This window comes from Miscanthus floridulus, chromosome 10, assembly GCF_019320115.1.
Source record: "Miscanthus floridulus cultivar M001 chromosome 10, ASM1932011v1, whole genome shotgun sequence".
In the NCBI taxonomy this organism is placed as follows: Eukaryota; Viridiplantae; Streptophyta; class Magnoliopsida; order Poales; family Poaceae; genus Miscanthus; species Miscanthus floridulus.
Window position 1 is genome coordinate 44,564,056 of NC_089589.1, and position 20,549 is coordinate 44,584,604.

A 20,549-nucleotide genomic window follows, 5' to 3' on the forward strand; every position below is an offset into this window, starting at 1 on the left:
GACATGACTTAGGGCGTCCCAAGCATTTCGCTTGCTTGGGTCTCGGCCCCATATGGGCTCGCCCATAGTCGTCCCTGACTCTATTGCCCTGGGGCGGCTGTCGAAACCCTCGAGGGCCTAGCCTTCGAACCCCTGGACCGTAACGGGCTCGGCGCCTAGTTCCTTTGTCCAAAAGGAATCGGGTGGGGGGTATTCCCTCCCCTCATTGGTTTGACAACAGCAGGCGTGCCTTTTGAGGCAATTTTCTTAGGGAGGCGGAATGGTGTCTGCCACTGTAGCGGTCAGACGCGATGCCGTGTCAGCGGATGGAACATAACTGTTCACGCGATTAATGAGGGAAAGGTGGGTACGTGGGCTGTAAAATCGGATCTGGATTAACTGTGCCAGATCTAGGGGAAACTTTCCCGATTTCGTCGCCCGCCCGTTTCGCCTCTGTCGGTGTTTCGGACCAGGGGGTCCTCAACCAACTAGTGAATTTGAACTGCGTGCTCCCGATTCTGGATGGTGATGCAACGAGACACAAGGTTTATACTGGTTCAGGCAATCGATGTCCTACGTCCAGTCTGAGAGATCGATCTTGTATTCCTTGCACCGAAGTGCTCGTAGTAGGGGGTTACAAGCTAAGGGAGAGAGGGAGCTAGTCCCAGGTCTCAGCAGGGTGTCATGAGGGCCGTCTGAGACGTTGCTCTCAGGCGGCTGGGATGTGTGCATGTGTGTGTGTTCCCAGGTGTCCTCCTCCTTCGTCCCGCCTAAAATGGCCCAAGTCCTCTCCTTTTATAGCCTGAAGGGAGGACAAGGACGGTACATGAGCTAACTATACGGTGTCGTGTGAACAGAGGTGGCATGTCCGGGCCCTGTAGCCTGTTCCTGTGGCGGCGTGGTCGTCGGAGTGGTCCGTCCTTGGAGCATTGGGGCGGTGTGGTCGTCCCATCCGATCCTATGCGTCGTGGGAGCCCCGAGACTGCCTCAGAGTGGGTGCGGTAGTGCACGTGCGAGCCACTGTGGATGGACTATGCGCGAGGCCAAGACTTGGTCGGTGCCGAGGCTGCACCGCAGTGGAGGGGTCTCGGCAGGCACGAACCCCAAGATAACCGAGACCTTGGTGTACAGTGCCGAGGCCTTGAGTGGGTGGCTGATCATGGGCACAGTGTTAGGACATAGTGGCCGGTAATCCCCGCCGTACCTTGTCCCAACCGGTATGGCGTTGATTGTGGACACAGCGTTAGGACACAGTGACCGGTAATCCCCGCCGTGCCCTGTCCTGGCCGGTATGGCGCTGATGCGACCTCAGGTCCCATCGGCCATTCTGTGGCGTTGAGCCATCATTCACTAGGGGTCAGCTAGCGGTCCAGAGACACACTCCAAGAGTACCAGAGGATGTCTCTAGTGGGTGTCAAGGCCATTCGCTGGGCCTCGGTGGCTCGGTGCCTCCCTACGGTGGGATCCCATTCGGAGACTTTCCTCCGGTCTCGGACACGACTTTGGGCGTCCCAAGCATTTCGCTTGCTTGGGCCTCGGCCCCGTATGGGCTCGCCCACAGTTGTCCCTGACTCTGTTATCCTGGGGCGGCTGTCGAAACCCTTTGGGGCCCAGCTTTCGAACCCCTGGATCATAATAGGTTCAGAGCCCGGTTCCATCATACGAAAGGAATAGGCCGCAGGGAATATCTTCCCTATTGGCTCGGCACGGGCGGCACGCCTTTTGAGGCGGTTTCATGGGGAGTTGAAACGACGCCTGCTGCCGTAGTGGCCGAGCGTGACGTGGTGGATGGGACGTAACTGTCCTCACATTTAATGCGGGAGACATGGGCGCGTGGGCTGGCAAAATCGGCTCTTGGTTAACCGCGCCGGATCGGGGGGAAAACCTCCCCGATTTCGTCGCCCGTTCGTTTCGCCTCCTCCCTGCATAAATACCCGAGGAGTCTTGCCCCTCCTCGTCTTACCTTGCCTGCATTAGCACCACCTCCGTCGAGCCGTCGCTAGAGCAGCGGGTGCTGGGAAGAAGAGGAGAGAAGAGCGAGCCTAGGGAGAAAGCGAGAAAAAAGCGAGAGCGTGGGAGAGAGAAAAAAAAACTCACCACCGCACCCGATTCCTCCATCGCACCCATGGCCAGCGACATCGTCGTTGTCGAGGCGGACCCCTGGGACCCGTCGGACGTCACCGAGGAGATGCTTCAGTCGCTTGTCGACGGTGGACTCCTTCGCCCGGTGACGGACCCCAGTAGGCTAGAGTGGATTGCTCCATATGGCGAGCCGGAGCCGAGGCCTCGCGATGGCTATGTCGTGAGCTTCGTCTCCTTCCACAAGTGGGGCCTCGGCGTCCCGGCGGACCGGTTCATGCGGGCGCTCCCGCACTACTACGGCGTGGAGATCCACAACTTCAATCCCAACTCCATCGCTCAGGCGGCTATCTTTGTTGTCGTCTGCGAGGGGTATTTGGGGATTGCTCCCGATTAGGAGTTGTGGCTCCACCTGTTCCGGGCGGGGCACACTACCAAGCCGACGGGTACGTCGGGTAAGAGGAAGGCGATGAGGGCCGGCGGCTGCACTCTCCAGGTGCGCCAGGACTGCCAGCACCTCTACATTCTGGCCCAGCTCGCGTCCTCCAACCGACGGTGGTACACGAGCTGGTTCTACCTTCGTAACAATGACGGAGGACTTCTCCCTTACACTAGGCAGATTGTGGGGAGCTGCCCAGAGAGATGGAAGTGGGGTGTCCCGAAGGATGACCAGCCCAAGCTGGAGCCGCTCCTGGAGGGGCTGGCGGGGCTGCGGGGCCATGGCCTCACCGTGGATGTGGTCGTGGCTGCCTTCCACCACCGAAGGGTGCTGCCGCTGATGGCTCGGCGGCAGCGGCTGTTTGAGATGAAGCTGGGTGAACCCATGGAGGGCATCCGGATGTCCTCCTCCGCCCTTTCCGACGAGGAAATCCTTCATCAGGTGGGGGAGATGGTAGAGGCAAAGCTGAAGGGCGGCAACTTGACCCCCTTCGCGATGCGACCGTCATGGGGGTTCCTTTCGCTAGTAAGTCATGTGCCGCTGTAGCCTCTAAACCTCCTCAGTCTCCCCTTAACCCTTGTTCCCTTATGCGTGTTCGTTGTTCCTTCAGGGGATGAGAGATGTGCGCTCCTCTCTGCCGCCCGTTCCCGAGGACGTGAGGCGGCGGGCGATCAACCGGGCGCACGCCGACACGTAGAAGACACGGAAGGATGCCAAGGTGGCGAAATGCACGAAGCAACTCCTCGCGCGTGAGGAGCTGGATAAGCGCCGCCATCAACAAAGGAAGGAGGGTCTCCCGCTGGAGGAATCCTCGTCGACATCGCTGTCAATGGAGGCCTCGGACCGGGATGACAGGGGCGAGGCGGGGCGAGGTCCCCTAGACCACCTTCCTAATGTAGTGGAGGTGGTGCCCGGGGCGCTGGCCAGCAGCCCGGCACTCCTGGGAGGAGGAGGAGAAGCAGACCCGGGGCCGGCGGTTGCCCGCTCCGGGGCCAAGGCCGACACGCCCGAGGCCCAGGCGTTGGGCAAATGAGCCGTCAGCCTAGTGGGCTCGGCGGCTGTGGTGGAGCGAGTGGCGGTGGAGACGACGCCATCATCCCCGCAGAGGACCGAAGGGGCGCCGGGGTCCATTGAGGACCGACCGGCGCCGATGGATACGGAGGCGACGCCTCTGCCGCCGCCTCCGCCGTTGCGGACGAGGTTTGCCGTGGCGAAACGGTTGTCGCCCCGTTCAAGGTTAGTGTATTTTTGGCGGGGTTATAGTGTATTCCGTTCGCCTTTTTGGTCTCGTGCTGACCCTATAGGTTATTTTTCCTTAGTCGGAAGCGGCCTGCGGATGAGCTCCCCTTAGCGCCCCTTAAGGTGCTAAAGGCGAGCCCCGGCTCCTCCGCCCACTGGGTGGCGGAGGCACAAGCCGCTATCCAACACGGCGCGGCGTCGGCGAGGGTCGACCCAAGGGGGCCGGCCGCCCAAGGAGGGGTTGCTGAGGCGGCCCCTACACAGATGAGGGAGGGAGCGCTTCCACCTCGTGGGGGCGGGGCTCACGAGTCGAACGGGGCCGACGTGCCCTTGGTTGCCGAGGCCGTCGGGGTCTCCGAGGCTGAGGCGACGGAGGCTACAGCGCCCACAACAGCCGAGACTGCAGTGGCCGTGGTCGGTGTCTCTGCGTCTGCCGAGGCCACGATGGTGGAGGCCGAAGCCCCCGAGACTATCGAGGCCATAATTGCAGAGGCCGGAGCCCCCGAGATCACCAAGGCCGTCGTGATGGCGGCGAGGCCATCTGTCCAGGAGGCGGAGATGCAGGCGGCGGAGGCCTCGGTGGCGCCCTTGGTTCAGGACCCGCCGTTGTTGCAGGAGAGCGCCCGGGAGGCAGAGGTCTATCCGATCTCCTTCGACGATACTTCCCGGGCGTGGGAGGTGGTCGATGCCGAGGATGCCGGTGCCGTGGAACAGCCGGCGCTGTTCTTTGATGGGGGAAGCTCGGCCCTCGTGCGGGCGCGACCCGAGCCTCGTGGGTGGGATCACCCGTGAGTACTGTGGCGGAGCCAGGACGACCCTAAGGGGGAGCCTCTGTTCGCCCTCGAGGACAAAGCCAAAGGCGGGCACTGGGGCACCTTCTAGCAATACCGCCAGCTGGCGAAGCGATCGCTTCGGACGGCCCTGTCTGCGGTGGCCGACGAACTGCTCGGAGTTGCCCAGGTTCGTGTTTTCCTTTCTCGCGCGACGTTGTCCTTTTCTGGTTTCATTGCAACCATTGACCCTCGTTCTGCTTCCCCAGGAGCTCGAGACCCGGTCGCTTGGGAAGTCGGTCTTTCTCCGGCGGGAGAGGGGCGTTTGGGACCAGCTTCAGCGGCAGAAGGACCTTCTTGCCAGCGCCAACGAGCTCCTGTTGGTGTGGAGCGCGGAGGTAGAGGACCTCTACCTTCGTTGTGCCGACGCGAAGGTCGAGGCGGCCACGGCCCAGACACAACTCGCTCCTCTGGCGGCGCGGGTTAAGGAGTTGGAGGAGGAGCTCACCCGCATGGTTAGCGACTGGGATGCCTTCAGGGGCCGAGCCGTTGAAGCTACGGCCTCGGCCGCGGCTCATGCGGGGCAGCTGGGGGTGGAACAGAGGGCGCACCAGCTGACAAAAGGTGCCTTGGACGAGGCCCTTGCTGCAGCTGAGGCCTCGCGGACCGAGGCTGTAATTTGGAGGGGGACGGTCGAGGGTGAGTTTTAGTCCCCTCATTTTGTTTTCTTTTTCTTATGTTCACTCCCTAACTCCCTTGCGCGACGCAGAGCTGGGGAGTGAGGCTTCTAGGGCGACCGAGGCTTCTCGGGTCGAGGCCCAGCGCTTGAAGGAGGAGGTCGAGGCTTCCCAGGCCGAGGCCCTGCGCTGGAAGGAGAAGACCGAGGTTTGTCAGGTCGAGACCCGACGCTGGGAGCAGAAGGCCAAGGGTGAGTTCCGTGGGCTTCTGTCCCTAACTTAGGTTGTTTTTTCCCTCGCTCGGCCTCATTCCATTTTCCTCGGTGCAGAGTCGGAGGCGGAGATCACTCGGGCCGCTGAGGCTTCCAGTGCGGTGCAGACGGTGCTCGAGGCTGAGATCGGGGAGCATGAGGCACTGAAACGTGCTGCCCTTTCCACCTGCGAGGCCTTAGAGTTCGAGGGGGTTCAGTCAGGCAGCTCCCTGGGGAGCCGTCTGACCGCGCTGAGCAACCAGGTGCGCGAGCGGCTCCGAGGGGCGCTGCACACTGGTGTCAAGCGCGCGCTGGCCGTCATCTCTTCTCACTACGTCGGCATCGACCTCTCGGCCATCAGTGATGGGTATGTCCTGCCTGATGATGATGAGGAGGCAGACGTGGTGGTCACGAAGCTGATGGAGGCGGCGGAAGGCCCTGGCACGGCGCTGGCGATGCTCTTCGAAGAGGAGGTGGTTCCTCCCTTACCATCTGCCAGTGCTGAAGACCCTGAGCCTTGATCCGTGCCCCAGAGGCTATGTAAAAGTAGAGTAGGGGTTATTTTTTGCATCGTAACGCTTGTGGCCGTCGAGGCCTTTATTTCTGAAGTATTTGTGTTTCTTAGTTGTTTTTCTTATGTTTCTGAGCCTCTGCCCTCTGTTGCCCCTGATCAGATTTCGTTTGCAAAGCACCCCATTGGGGCCTAAGCCGTCCCTTCAGCGAGAGGTAGTGAGGGAGTGCCATAGCCCGGAGGCGTAGGCCGTCTCGCGACTCTACCAGCCTCTTGCTTAGGAAACAGACCTTGGTCCGAGGAGTTTTTACAACTGATTCGTCAGAGCCCGCTAGAGTCTTGGCATAGGAATTTTTGCGAAAAACAACTGAAGAACGGTGCGTGGGACCTAGGGGGGAGTCCCCCATGTAGCCCCCGAGGGAGGCTTGGTTCTACCGAGGCAGAGCCGAGTCTCCCTTGTCGTGTTATTGTACTGCCGAGACCTACGATGGGCTCGGGGGGTTTCTCGAAAAATTAGACCAACTAAAGAACGCTTTTTAATTGTATTTCGAGAAACGATATATACAATGCTTGGAAATTTAGGGATAAAAGCGACGTAGCTATTCTATGTTCCAAGCGTTGGTGAAGACTTTGCCCTTCTCGTTGGCCAGCTCGTAGGTCCCGGGCTTCAGTACTTGGGTGATGATGTACGGTCCCTCCCACAGCGGGGTCAGCTTGTGGCGACCCTTGTTGCTCTGTGCTAGCCTCAACACCAGGTCACCTACCTTCAAGTCTCAGCCTCGGATGCATCGGGCCTGATAGCGCCGTAGGCTCTGCTGGTATTTGGCCGAGTGTAGTAGCGCGACGTCTCGGGCTTCCTCCAGTTGATCAAGGGCGTCCTCTCGGGTGGTGCGGTTGCTTTGTTCGTTGTAGGCTTGTAGCCTCGGGGAACCATATTCCAAGTCGGTGGGAAGGATGGCCTCGGCCCCATAGACCAGGAAGAAAGGCGTGAACCCCGTGGCTCGGCTTGGAGTGTTCCTTAGGCTCCAGATGACCGACGGGAGTTCGGCGAGCCATTTCTTGCCAAACTTTTTCAACCGGTTGTGAATCCTTGGCTTGAGGCCTTGTAGGATCATGCCGTTGGCATGCTCTACTTGGCCGTTGGTCCTTGGGTGTCCTACGGCCGACCAGGCCACATGGATGTGGTGGTCATCGCAAAACGTCAGGAACTTTTTGCCGGTGAACTGCGTCCCGTTGTCGGTGATGATGGAGTTGGGGACCCCAAACGAGTGGATAATGTCAGTGAAGAACAGCACCGCCTGCTCGTATTTGATTCGATTGATCGAACGAGCCTCAATCCATTTGGAGAACTTGTCGATTGATACCAGTAGATGGGTGTAGCCCCCGAGGGCCTTTTGTAGAGGCCCAACCATGTCGAGCCCCCACACGGCAAACGGCCATGTGAGGGGAATGGTTTGTAGGGCCAGGGCCGGGAGATGTGTCTGCCGAGCATAGTACTGGTATCCTTTGTAGGAGCGTACTAGCTTGGTAGCGTCGGCGACTGCCGTCGGCCAGTAGAACCCTTGGCGGAAAGCGTTCCCTACGAGCATTTGTGGCGCCGCATGGTGCCCGCAGGCGCCTGCGTGTAAGTCCCAAAGTAGGGCTTGGCCCGCCTCGGCACTGATACATCGTTGGAGGACACCTGAGGGACTTCGCCTATACAATTTGTCATTGTAGAGGACGTAAGCCTTGGCTCGGCGCGTGAGCCGTCGGGCTTCGGTCCTGTCGCTAGGAAGTTCCCCTCGATCGATCCAATCAAGGAACGGGATTCGCCAATCCGCGTCTTGGTCGGTCTGCGAAGGCTCGGCGCTGACTTCCATGACCTTGGGCTCGGTCGAGGGGGTCTCGGTAGCAGGGGGCGTCGAGCTTTGCCGTGGGTTCCACGGGTGGGCCCTCCTCTGTTGTCGAGGTGTAGCCAATGGAAGGTTTGTAGAGGTCTCTAGCGAAAATGTTCGGGGGGACCAGGGCCCGTGCCGAGGCCATCTTTGCCAGCTCGTCAGTGGCCTCGTTGTACTTCCGTGCGATGTGATTTAGTTCAAGACCGTCGAACTTGTCTTCCAGGCGTCGTACCAACTTGTAGTAAGCCTCCATTTTGGGGTCGAGGCAATTTGACTCCTTCATTACTTGATCTATGACGAGCCGTGAGTCGCCTCGGACGTCGAGGCGCCGTGCCCCAAGTTCAATGGCGACTTGTAAGCCGTTGATGAGGGCCTCGTACTCGGCCATGTTGTTGGAGGTGGCGAAGTGGAGTCGCACCATGTGGCGCATGTGTACTCCGAGGGGCGAGATGAAGAGCAGTCCCGCGCCTGCCCCGGTCTTCATCAGGGATCCGTCGAAGTACATGGTCCAGCACACCATCTAAATTTGAGCAGGTGGCAGTTGGGTGTCTGTCCATTCAGCCATGAAATCGGCCAAGACCTGAGACTTGATCGCTTTTCGAGGCGCAAAGGTCAAGGTTTCCCCCATAAGCTCGACAGCCCACTTGGCTATCCTACCCAAGGCCTCCCAATTATGAACTATCTTGCCCAGGGGGAAAGATGATACCACAGTCACAGGGTGTGACTCGAAGTAGTGACATAGTTTGCGCCGGGCTAGGACCACGGCGTAGACCAGCTTCTGGATGTGGGGGTAGCGTGCTTTGGTCTCGGAGAGCACCTCGCTGATGAAGTAAACAGGACGTTGGGTGGGCAGAACATGCCCCCCTTCCTGCCTCTCTACCACTACGGCAGCGCTGACCACTTGGGTCGTTGCGGCAACGTAGAGTAAGAGGGCCTCGTCCCTAGCCAGGGGTACCAAGATGGGAGGATTTGTGAGCAGTGTCTTGAGTCTGTCGAGGGCTTCTTTGGCCTCGAGGGTCCACGAAAAATGCTTCAATTTTCTCAAGAGTTGGTACAGAGGCAAACCTTTTTCGCCGAGGCATGAGATGAAGCGGCTCAGGGCCGCAAGACATCCCATGACTCTCTGTACTCCCTTAAGGTCTCTGATTGGTCCCATGCCGGTTATGGCCAAGACTTTCTCTGGGTTGGCTTCAATGCCGCGTTCCGAGACTATGAATCCCAAGAGTATGCCCCGGGGGACCCTGAACACACACTTCTCGAGATTGAGTTTGATGCCCTTTTCTCTAAGGCATTTGAAGGTTATCCTCAAGTCATCAATGAGATCCTCGGCCTTCCTGGTTTTGACCATGATGTCATCTACGTAGGCCTCGACGGTCTGCCCGATGTTGTCACCAAAGACCTGGGTCATGCACCGCTGGTACGTGGCACCTGCGTTTCTGAGGCCGAAAGGCATAGTCACATAGCAGTACATGCCGAATGGTGTGATGAAAGAAGTCGCGAGCTGGTCAGACTCTTTCATCTTAATTTGATGGTAACCAGAATATGCATCAAGGAAAGACAGGGTCTCGCACCCTGCAGTGGAATCAGCGATTTGATCGATTCGGGGTAATGGAAAGGGGACTTTCGGACAGGCTTTGTTCAAACCGGTGTAGTCTACGCACATCCTCCATTTCCCATTTTTCTTCTTGACTAACACGGGGTTAGCCAACCACTCTGGGTGGGACACTTCCCTAATGAACCCAGCCGCCAAGAGTTTCTGTATCTCCTCACCGATGGCCCTACGCTTTTCCTCATCGAAGCGGCGCAGGCATTGCCTCGCCGGTCTAGATCTGGCCCGGATGTCCAGGGCATGCTCGGCGACCTCCCTCGGTATGCTCGGCATGTCCGAGGGACTCCATGCAAATATGTCGGCGTTTGCACGAAGAAAGTCGACGAGCATGGCTTCCTATTTGATATCGAGGGTTGCGCTGATCCTCAGTGCCTGGTCGTCGAGGCAGGCGGGGTCGACCGGGATGAGTTTGATGGTTTCCGCAGGCTCGAATGCCCCCGTGTGATGCTTGGAGTCAGGCACCTCGCCACTGAGTTGGTCGAGGTGGGCGATGAGGGTCTCGGCCTCCGCAAGGGCCTCGGCGTACTTGATGCACTCAACGTCACAGTCGTATGCATGTTCATACGTGGACTCAATCATGATGACACCGCTAGGGCCTAGCATCTTGAGCTTGAGGTAGGTATAGTTGGGTACTGCCATGAACTTGGTGTAGCACGGCTGCCCCAGGATGGCATGGTAGGCTCCCCCAAACCTGACTACCTCGAAGGTGAGGACTTCCTTGCGGTAGTTGGAGGGGGTGCCAAAGCAGACAGGAAGGTCGATGCGCCCGATGGGTCGCGTGCGCTTCCCTGGCATGATGCCGTGGAAGGGGGCGACATCGCCTTAGAGCCTCGACCGGTCGATCTCCAAGTGCTCTAGGGTATTGACGTAGAGGATGTTGAGGCCGCTGCCTCCGTCCATCAACACCTTGGAGAGTCAGGTGTTGCTGATGATCGGGTCGACAACCAGTGGGTACTGCCCAGGATTCGGAACATGGTCAGGGTGGTCATCTCGATCGAAGGTGATCACCTCTCAAGACCAGTCGAGGTACTAGGGGGTGGCCACCTTGACTGAGAAGACCTCTCGGCATTCCCTCTTGCACTGTCGCACCGTAAGGCACGCCGAGGGCCCACCGAAGATCATGAAGGCATTGCGTACCTTGGGGAAACCGTCGTCCTAGTCCTCGTTCCGCTCGTCGGTGCCCTTCTGCTTGGCGTCATCGTCGAGGAGCCCGAGCTTGGCGTAGTAACACCATAGCATGGAGCAATCCTCGAGAGCATGCTTGACCAGGCCCTGGTGGTAAGGGCAGGGTTTCTTGAGCATGTCGTCAAAAGGCCTAGGGCCTTTGAAGCCTCGGGGGTTCTTGCGTTCCGCGGCCATGACCAAATCAGCCTCCAGGACCTCCTGCTTCCCCAGGTGCCCCTTTTTCTTTCTCTTGGGGAGGTGGGAGGCTAAGGCCTCGGGGGCCTCGTCCCTCCGCTTCCCCTTGGTGTTGTTGTCGGGGAAGATGGCTCCAACAGCCTCCTCACCTGAGGCGAAGCTAGTGGCGATGTCGAGGAGTGCGGCAGCAGAGCGTGGCATGTTCCACCCGAACTCTCGAACTAGGTCTTGGCAGGTAGTACCGGAGAGGAAAGCCTGGACGATCTCCGAGTCGCCGACGCTGGGCAACTCAGTGCAATGTTTGGAGAAGCACCGGATGAAGTCTCGGAGAGACTCGTCCGGCTTCTGGCGGCAGCTCTTAAGATCCTAGGAGTTTCCAGGGCGCACGTATGTGCCCTGGAAGTTCCCGACGAAGATCCTAACCAAGTCACGCCAGTCATGGATTTGTGAGGGAGGAAGGTGCTCGAGCCAGGCTCGTGCTGAGTCCGATAGGAGCAAGGGGAGGTTGCGGATGATGAGCAGGTCATCGTCTGCGCCACCTAGCTGGCAGGCCAGGCGGTAATCGGCAAGCTAGAGTTCAGGGTTGGTCTCGCCGCTGTACTTCGTGAGATTGGCTGGTTGTCGAAACTGGGCAGGGAAAAGTGCAGCGCGGATGGCCCTACTAAAGACCCGTGGGCCTGGCGGTTCAGGGGAAGGACTGCGGTCCTCCCCGCTGTCGTAGCGACCGCCTCGATGTGGGTGGTATCCTTGAGCGGGCCCCTCATTGTCGTGGCGTCGTCGCCTGCTGACCACCTCATGGTCTCCCTGTACCTCGCGTCGATTGCCGAGGTAGTCCAAAAGCATGGGGACCCTATGGGCTATCGGCGCTTGGTCAGGCTCGGGACGAGCCGAGGCTTCCCTGTCCTACTGAGGCGGTGCCGTGGGTAGGTTCGAGGCGCCCCTGTGCCGTCGGGAGGCGGAACTCTTGGCCTGCTGAACCGCGGCGGTCTCTAGGAGATCTCGGAGCTCGCCATGGACCCGTCGCCCTTCCGTGGTAGAAGGCTCGGGCATTGCGTGGACCAGCATTGCCGCAGCCGCGACGTTCTGGCTAGCGCGATTGAAGACTGGGGGTTGCTTGCTCCCTTCGTCGTCATGGATGCAGTGATGCACATCGTGGGCCCTCTGTCGGGCTCCGCCACCTTCGCCGCGACCTCGCTGTTCTTGTTCGAGAGAGTCTCGAAGCTGCTGTAGAAGGAGTTGGTCTTGTTCGACCTTGGCCTGGAGCTCATGGAGCTGTTCTAGGTCGGGGCGCTGAGGTTGTGCAAGAGCGACGTTCTCATTTCGTGCGGCCGGCAGGACATTGCGTGGGGGCGTGGCGGCGCTCATACTTGGGTGAAGCGGGGAACGGCTACCTGCCCCCTCGTCCTCTTCGCCCGCCCTCGGCATCCCGAGCCCAACGTGAAAACACTCATGAGTGGGGTCGTAAGTGCCTTTGTCGTCGGAGTCGGAGTAGCCGAAGCAGTAGTTGCTTGCAGCCAAGAACTAGCGCAAAGCCCCAGGGTCATAGAGTCCGGAGAAATCCGCTCCGGGCCATGCCTCGTCCTCATCCAAGGAGTTGGCATGGGTGCTTAGGTCGAGGCCGAAGCGCTAGCGGCGCTCTGAGGGATCCTCGTGAGCGGCAGTGTAAGCGTAGGCGTAAGAGGCGGCGGCATTTCTCAACACAAAGGGGTATGGGGATGGTGCCGTCGCCCGACTCTGCTCTGTTGGGATCGGCTCCTCAGGGAGTGGTGGAGTAGATCCTGATGGCTGGGCGTCGCCGCGTGCCACCGGCGATTTTCCTTTGTCCAAGCTCAGGCTAGACAGGTCCCCAGCCAGGGACCCCGTGCCAACAGCTAGTCATAGGATATCGGCGGGGAGCGGGGTGCTGTCCTGGATTCGCGTAGCATCAGGGTGGTCTTGCTCGCGTCGTGTCTGGCGAGCGCGGCGAGAGCGGCTGCCCAGGCATCGCCTGCGCCTGGGCTGCCGGTGCGTGACTTCATCGTCGGTTGGTGGGGCTCGAGGGGTGAGGAGTACCATGTCGTACTCATGCCCTAGGGACACGAACTCTAGGCTCCCAAACCAAACCACCGTGCTGAGACACAATGGTCGTATGGGGTCTACCATCCAGGACCTGTTGGGATGACAAAACTAACACGCAGAGGCCCCTACCTGGTGCGCCAACTGTCGGAGTTTCAGACTGGGGGGTCCTCAACCAACCAGTGAATTTGAACTACGTGCTCTCGATTCTGGATGGTGATGCAAAGAGACACAAGGTTTATACTGGTTCAGGCAATCGATGCCCTACGTCCAGTCTGAGAGATCGATCTTATATTCCTTGCACCGAAGTGCTCGTAGTAGGGGGTTACAAGCTAAGGGAGAGAGGGAGCTAGTCCCAGGTCTCGGCAGGGTGTCATGAGGGCCGTCTGAGATGTTGCTCTCAGGCGGCTAGGATGTGTGCGTGTGTGTGTGTTCCCAGGTGTCCTCCTCCTTCGTCCCCCCTAAAACGGCCCAAGTCCTCTCCTTTTATAGCCTGAAGGGAGGACAAGGATGGTACATGAGCTAACTATATGGTGTCATGTGAACAGAGGTGGTGTGTTCCTGTGGCGGCGTGGTCGTCGGAGTGGTCAGTCCTTGGAGCACTAGGGCGGCGTGGTCGTCCCATCCGATCCTGTGCGTCGTGGGAGCCCCGGGACTGCCTCGGAGTGGGTGCGGTGGTGCACGTGCGAGCCACTGTGGATGGACTATGCGCAAGGCCAAGACTTGGTCGGTGCCAAGGCTGCACCGCAGTGGAGGGGTCTTGGCAGGCATGAACCCCAAGATAGCCGAGACCTTGGTGTATAGTGCCGAGGCCTCGAGTGGGCGGCTGATCGTGGTCACAGCGTTAGGACACAGTGGCCAGTAATCCCCGCCGTACCCTGTCCCAACCGGTATGGCATTGATCGTGGACATAGCGTTAGGACACAGTGACCGGTAATCCCCGTCGTGCCCTGTCCCGGTCGGTATGGCGCTGATGCGACCTCGGGTCCCATCGGCCATTCTATGGCGTTGAGCCATTATCCGGCTGGGATTGCGAGAGTGGTTGAAGCATTAATGAGACATGACGCGCTGTTTGGAGGGTCGGTCGAGGCGGGGGGCGATGGGCTGCAGACGAGCCAGGCTCGAGCGACATGGAGAATGAGGCCTCGCGCGAGACGGAGATCGGATTCCTTGCCGAGGCATGCCGTGAGAGGCCTCGCGTGATACGGAGAATGCACCCCCTGCCGAGGCCTTCCATGGCGAGCCTCGCACGAGGTGGAATTTGCGTCAGGGTGCCGAGACCTCCTGCGCGAGGCTCGAGGCGAGGCGGAGGGCCTGGTGGGCTCGGTCGTTGCGGGTGAGGGGCCCACGGCTTACCTTCTAGCTTTATTATTTTCTTTATGGGACTTTACCGACCCTTTTGACTGTTCGCTCGGGGTACCCCGTTCTAAGGTACCCGACAGCCTCCTTCCTGCATAAATACACAATGAGCCTCACCTCTCCCCTCCTTACCATGCCTGCATTTGCCCTTGCCGCCCTTGAGCCATTGCTAAAACAGAGAGCGCCGGGGAGAAGAAGAGAGAGAGGCGAGGTAGAGAGAGCAAGAGAGGCTCACTATCATAGTCGTATTCTCCGTCGCACCCATGGCCGGCGCCGTTGTCATTGAGGCAGACCCTTGGGGTCAGTCCGACGTCACCGTGGAGACGCTCCAGTCGCTCATCGACGGCAGCCTTCTCTGTCCAGTTACCGACCCCAATAGGCTAGAGTGGATCGCTCCGTCGGGCGAGCCAGAGCCGAGGCCACACGACGGCTACGTCGTGAGCTTCGTGTCCTTTCACGAGCGCGGCCTCGGCTTACCGGTGGACCGATTCATGCGGGTGCTCCCGCACTACTACGACGTGGAGCTCCACAACATCAACCCCAACTCCATCGTGTAGGCGGCCATCTTCGTCGCTGTCTGCGAGGGGTACCTAGGGATTGCTCCCCACTGGGAGCTATGGCTCCACCTTTTCCGGGCAGGGCACACCACCAAGCCGACGGGCATGTCGGGCACAAGGAAGGCGGTGAGGGCTAGCGACTGCACTCTCCAAGTGCGCCAGGACCGTTAGCATCTTTACATCCTGGCCCAGCTGGCGTCAACCAATCGCCGTTGGTACACCAGCTAGTTCTACCTCCGCAATGACGATGGCGGACTTCCCCCCTACACCGGGCGAATCGTGGAGAGCTGTCTGTGGAAGTGGAAGTATGGTGTCCCGAGGGAGGATCAGCCCAAGCTACAGCCGCTCCTAAAGGGGCTAGAGAGGCTGTGGAGCCGCTGCCTTACGGCGGCCATGGTCGTGGTCGCCTTCCACTGCTGGAGGGTGCTACCGCTGATGGCTCGGCGGTGGTGCCTGTTCAAGATGAGGCCGAATGAGCCAATCAAGGGCATCCGGATGTCCGCCTCCGCCCTCTCCGACGAGGAGATTCTTCGCCGGGTGAGGGAGACGGTGGAGGCGAAGCTGAGGAGCGGTGGCCTGACCCCTATCGCAATGCGCCCATCGTGGGGGTTCCTCTCCCTGGTAAGTCATGCGTCGCTACAGCCCCTAAGGCCTCCCCGTTCCTCACCGTTGTCTGTTCCCTTACCCATGTTTGCCGTCCCGGTAGGGAATGAGGGACATGCAAGCCTCCCCGCCGCCCATTCCCGAGGACGCAGCGTAGCGGGCGGTGAACCGGGCACACGCTGAGGCGCAGAAGAAGCGGAAGGACGCCAAGGAGGCAAAGCGCACGAGGAAGATTCTTGTGCGCAAGGGACTAGAGAAGCGCCACCGACAGCAGAGGCAGGACGGTCTCCCGGTGGAGTCGTCTCTATCGCCGTCACTGTTGGTGGAAGCTTCGGATGAAGATGACGAGAGCAAAGTAGGGCGGGGTCCCCTGGACCATCTTCCTGGCGTCGGGGAGACGGCGCCCGAGGCATTGGTGAGCAGCCCAACGCTCCTAGGAGGAGGAGGAGATGCCTCGGGGCCGGCGATCGCCCACCCCGGGGCCGAGGCCGACACGCCCGAGGCACGGGCGTTGGGAAAGCATGCCGTCAGCCTGGTGGGCTCGATGGCAGAGGTGGAGCAGGTGGCGGCGGGGGTGATGCAACTGCCCCCGCAGAGGACCGAGGGGGTGCCGGGGTCCATCGAGGACCGGCCGACACCGACGGATACAGAGGCCGTGCCTCTACCACCACCACTGCCTCCGCAGAGGAGGGTCGCCGTGCCAAAGCGGTTGCAGCCCCGCTCGAGGTAAGCATATTTTTGGCAGAGTTGTAGCATTTTCCGTTCATTCTTCGGTCAGATGCTGACCCCGTAAGTACCTTGTCTTCAGCTGGAAGTGTCCTGCGGATGTGCCCGCCTTGGCGCCACTTAAGGCGCTCAAGGAGAGCCCTAGCTCCACCGCCCACTGGGTGGTGGAGGCACAAGCCGCCAAGCAACATGGCGCGGCATCGGCGAGGGCTGACCTGAAGGAGTCGGTCACCCAAGGAGAGGCTGCCGAGGCGACCCCAACATAGACGGGGGAGGGAGTGCCTCCACCCCACGAGGCTGAGGTTCGTGAGTCAAATGGGGCCAAGGCACCCTCAGTTGCTGAGGCCACCGAGGTCGAGGCCCCCCAGGCCTCCGAGGCCGAGGCGACAGAGGCCGGGGTGCCCAGGACCACCAAGGCCATGGTGGCGGGGGCCGGAGCCCCTGGGACCACCGAGGCCATGGTGGCAGAGGCCGACATGAGCGCGGCAAAGCCGGCGGACTAGGAAGTGGAGATGAAGGCGGCAGAGGCCTCGGTGGCGCCCCTGGTCCAAGGCCTGCCGCTGCTGCGAGAGAGCGCCCGAGAGGCGGAGGTCCTTTCGATCTCCTCCGACGATACTTCCCGGGCGTAGGAGGTGGTCGACACTGAGGTGGCCAGCACCATGGAGCAGCTGGCTCCGACCCCGGGCGAGGGAAGCTCGGCCCTCGTGTGGGTATGACCCGAGCCCCACAGGTGGGACCACCCATGTGTCCTATGGCAGAGCCGGGACGACCCTGAGGGGGAGCCTCTGTTCGCCCTCGAGGACACGACCGAGGGTGGGCGCTGGGACACCTTCGAGCAATACCGCTAGCTAGCGGAGTGGTCACTACGGACGGCGCTGTCCATAGTGGCCAACGATCTGCCCGGGGTCACCTAGGTTCGCGCCTTCTTTTCTCATGTGGTGTCATCTTTTTCTGAGTTTTCTTGTAGTGAATGACCCTTGTTTTGCCTATCTAGGAGCTTGAGACCCGGTCCCTTGGGAAGTCGGTCTTTCTCTGGTGGGAGAGGGACGTCTGGGACCAGCTCCAATGGTAGAAGGACCTGCTCGCCCGTGCCAACGAGCTTCTATCGGTGCGGAGCGCGGAGGTGGAGGACCTCCACCTATGCGGTGCCGACATGAAGGCAGCAGCGGTGGCGACTCAGGAGCAGGTCGCCCCCTTGGCGGCACGGGTCAAGGAGTTGGAGGAGGAGCTAACCCGTGTGGCCGGTGATCAAGACGCCTTCAGGTCTCATGCTGGAGAAGCCACGACCTCTGTCAAGGCCCTTGCTGGGCAGCTAGGGACGGAGCAGGGTGCGCACCAGCTGACGAAAGGTGCCTTGGATGAGGCCCTCAAGGCAGCTGAGGCTTCTCGGACAGAGGCTATGGTCTGGAGGGGAAAGGTCGAGGGTGAGTCTTATTCCCCTTGTTTTATTTGTTTTTCTTGTGTTCGGCCCCTAACTCCTTGGTGTGATACAGAGCTAGAGGGAGAGGCTTCTAGGGCAGCCGGGGCTTCCTGGGTCGAGGCCCAACGCTGGTAGGAGAAGGCCGAGGGTGAGTCCCATAGGCTTCTGCCCCTATTTGGCTTGTTTTCCTTTGCGCTCAACCCCATTTCATTTCTTTTGGCGCAGAGCTGGAGAAGGAGGTCACCTGGGCAGCCGAGGCCTCCGTCGTAGTGTAGGCGGTGCTTGAGACCAAGATCGGGGAGCATGATGTGCCGAAGAGTGCCGCCCGTACCACCTGTGAGGCCTTGGAAGTCGAGGGGGTCCAGTCAGGCAGCTCCCTTGGGAGTCGCCTGATTGCATTGAGCGGCCAAGTGCGCGAGCGACTCCGAGGGGCACTGCACATGGGCGTTAAACATGCTCTGGCCGTCATCGCCTCGCACTACATTGGCGTTGACCTCAAGGCCATTAGTGATGGCTACATCCTGCCTAATGATGACGGGGAGGCCGTCGAGGAGGTCACGAAGCTGATGGAGGCGACGGAGGGCCCCGGCACGGCGCTGACCAAACTGTTCGAAGAGGGTCCCTCCTACGTCATTCCCCGATGCTAGAGACCCTGAGCCTTGACCTAGGCCCGAGAGGCCATGTAAATAGATTAGGGATTATGTTACCCTATCATAACGCTGGTGGCCGTCGAGGCCTTTTTAAAGTAATCATGCGTCTATGCTTCTTTAATCGTTTTTCATTGTATTTTCGAGCCTCTGCCCTCTGTCTCGTCTCTGAACAAATCTCTTGCAAAAAACTTCCTCGGAGCCTAAGCTGCCCCTTGGGCAAAAGGTGGTGAGGGAGTGCCATAGCCCAGAGGCGTAGGCCATCTCGCGACTCAGCCGACCTTTTGGCCTTGAGACAGTCTTTCGATCCTTAGGTTTTTTCACCATCGATTTGTCAGAGCATGCTAGAGAGTTTGGCATAGGAATTTTTTCAAAAAACGACTAAAAATGGTGCGTGGGACTTAGGGGGGAGTCCCCCCTTCTAGCCCCCGAGGGAGGCTCAGTTCTGCAAAGGTAGAGCCGAGTCTCCCTTATGGTGTTATCGTACTGCCGAGACCTGTGATGGGCTCGGGGGGTTTCTCAAAAAATTAGAACAACTAAAGAACGCTTCTTAATTGTATTCCGAGAAACAATGTATACAATGCTTGGAAATTTAAGGGTAAAAGCGACGTAGCTGTTCTATGTTCCAAGCGTTGGTGAGGATTTCGCCCTTCTCGTTGGCTAGCTTGTAGGTCCCGGGCTTTAGCACTTGGGCGACGATGTATGGTCCTTCCCATGGCGGGGTCAGCTTGTGGCGGCCCTTGTTGCTCTGCCTCAGCCTCAGCACGAGGTCACCCACCTTCAGGTCTCGGCTTCAAATGCGCCGGGCTTGATAGCGCCATAGAGCTTGCTAGTATTTGGCCGAATGTAGCAACACAACGTCTCAGGCTTCCTCTAGTTGGTCGAGGGTGTCCTCGCGGGTAGTGCGGTTGCTCTGCTCATTGTAGGCCTGAAGCCTCAGGGAACCGTACTCCAAGTCAGTGGGGAGGATGGCTTCGGCCCCATAGACCAGGAAGAACAGTGTGAACCCCGTGGCTCAGCTTGGGGTATTCCTCAGACTCCAGATGACTAACGGGAGTTCGGCAAGCTATTTCTTGCCAAACTTCTTCAACCGGTTGTATATTCTCAGCTTGAGGCCCTGTAGGATCATGCCATTGGCACGTTCTACTTGGCCATTTGTCCTAGGGTGTCCCACGGCTGACCAGGCCATACGGATGTGGTGGTCGTCACAGAACGTCAGGAACTTGCGGCCGGTGAATTGCATCCCGTTGTCAGTGATGATGGTGTTTGGAACCCCGAACCTATGGATGATATCAGTGAAGAACAGCACCGCTTGTTTGGATTTGATTTGATTGATCGGATGAGCCTCGATCCACTTGGAGAATTTATTGATTGCTACCAACACATGGGTGTAGCCCCCGGGGGCTTTCTATAGAGGCCCAACCATGTCCAGCCCCCACACGACGAAGGGCCATGTAACGGGGATGGTTTGGAGGGCTTGGGCCGGGAGTTGCGTTTGCCACACATAGTACTGGCATCCCTCGTAGGAGCGTACTAGCTTGATGGCGTCGGCAACCACCGTCGGCCAGTAGAAACCTTGGCAGAAGGCATTTTTGATGAGCGTCTGAGACGCCGCATGGTGCCCGCAGGCCCCTACGCGCAAGTCCCAAAGTAGGGCTTGGCCTGCCTCGGTGGTGATGCATCGCTGGAGGATGCTAGATGGGCTTCGCCAGTACAACTCGCCGTTGCCGAGGACATAAGTCTTGGCTCGTCGCGCATGTCATCTGGCTTCAGTCTTGTCTATAGGGAGCTCTCCTTGGATGACGTAATCAAGGAACGGGACCCGCCAATCCATGCCCTGGTTGCCCTCGGAAGGCTCTATGTCTACTTCCATAACCTCAGGCTCGGCCGAAGGGGTCTCGGCGATAGAGGGGGGCTCAAGCCCTACGGTGGGCTCGACCGGTGGGCCCTCTCCTGCTACTAAGACATGGTCAATGGAAGGCTTGTGGAGGTCTCTGGTGAAAACATTCGGAGGGACCGGGGCCCGCGCCGATGCCATCTTTGCCAGTTCATCTGCGGCCTCGTTGAATTTGCACGTGATGTGGTTAAGTTCGAGACCGTCGAACTTGTCTTCAAGGCGATGTACCAGCTTGTAGTACGCCTCCATCTTGGGGTCATGGCAGTTCGACTCCTTCATCACCTGATCGACGACAAGCTATAAGTCGCCCCGCACATCGAGGTGCCGTACTCCAAGTTCGATGGTGATCTACAAGCCATTGACGAGGGCTTCGTATTCGGCTGCGTTGTTGGAGGCGGCGAAGTGGAGCCGAATCATGTAGCGCATGTGTACTCCAAGGGGCGAGATGAAGAGCAGACCCATGCCCACCCCGGTCTTCATCAGGGACCCATCAAA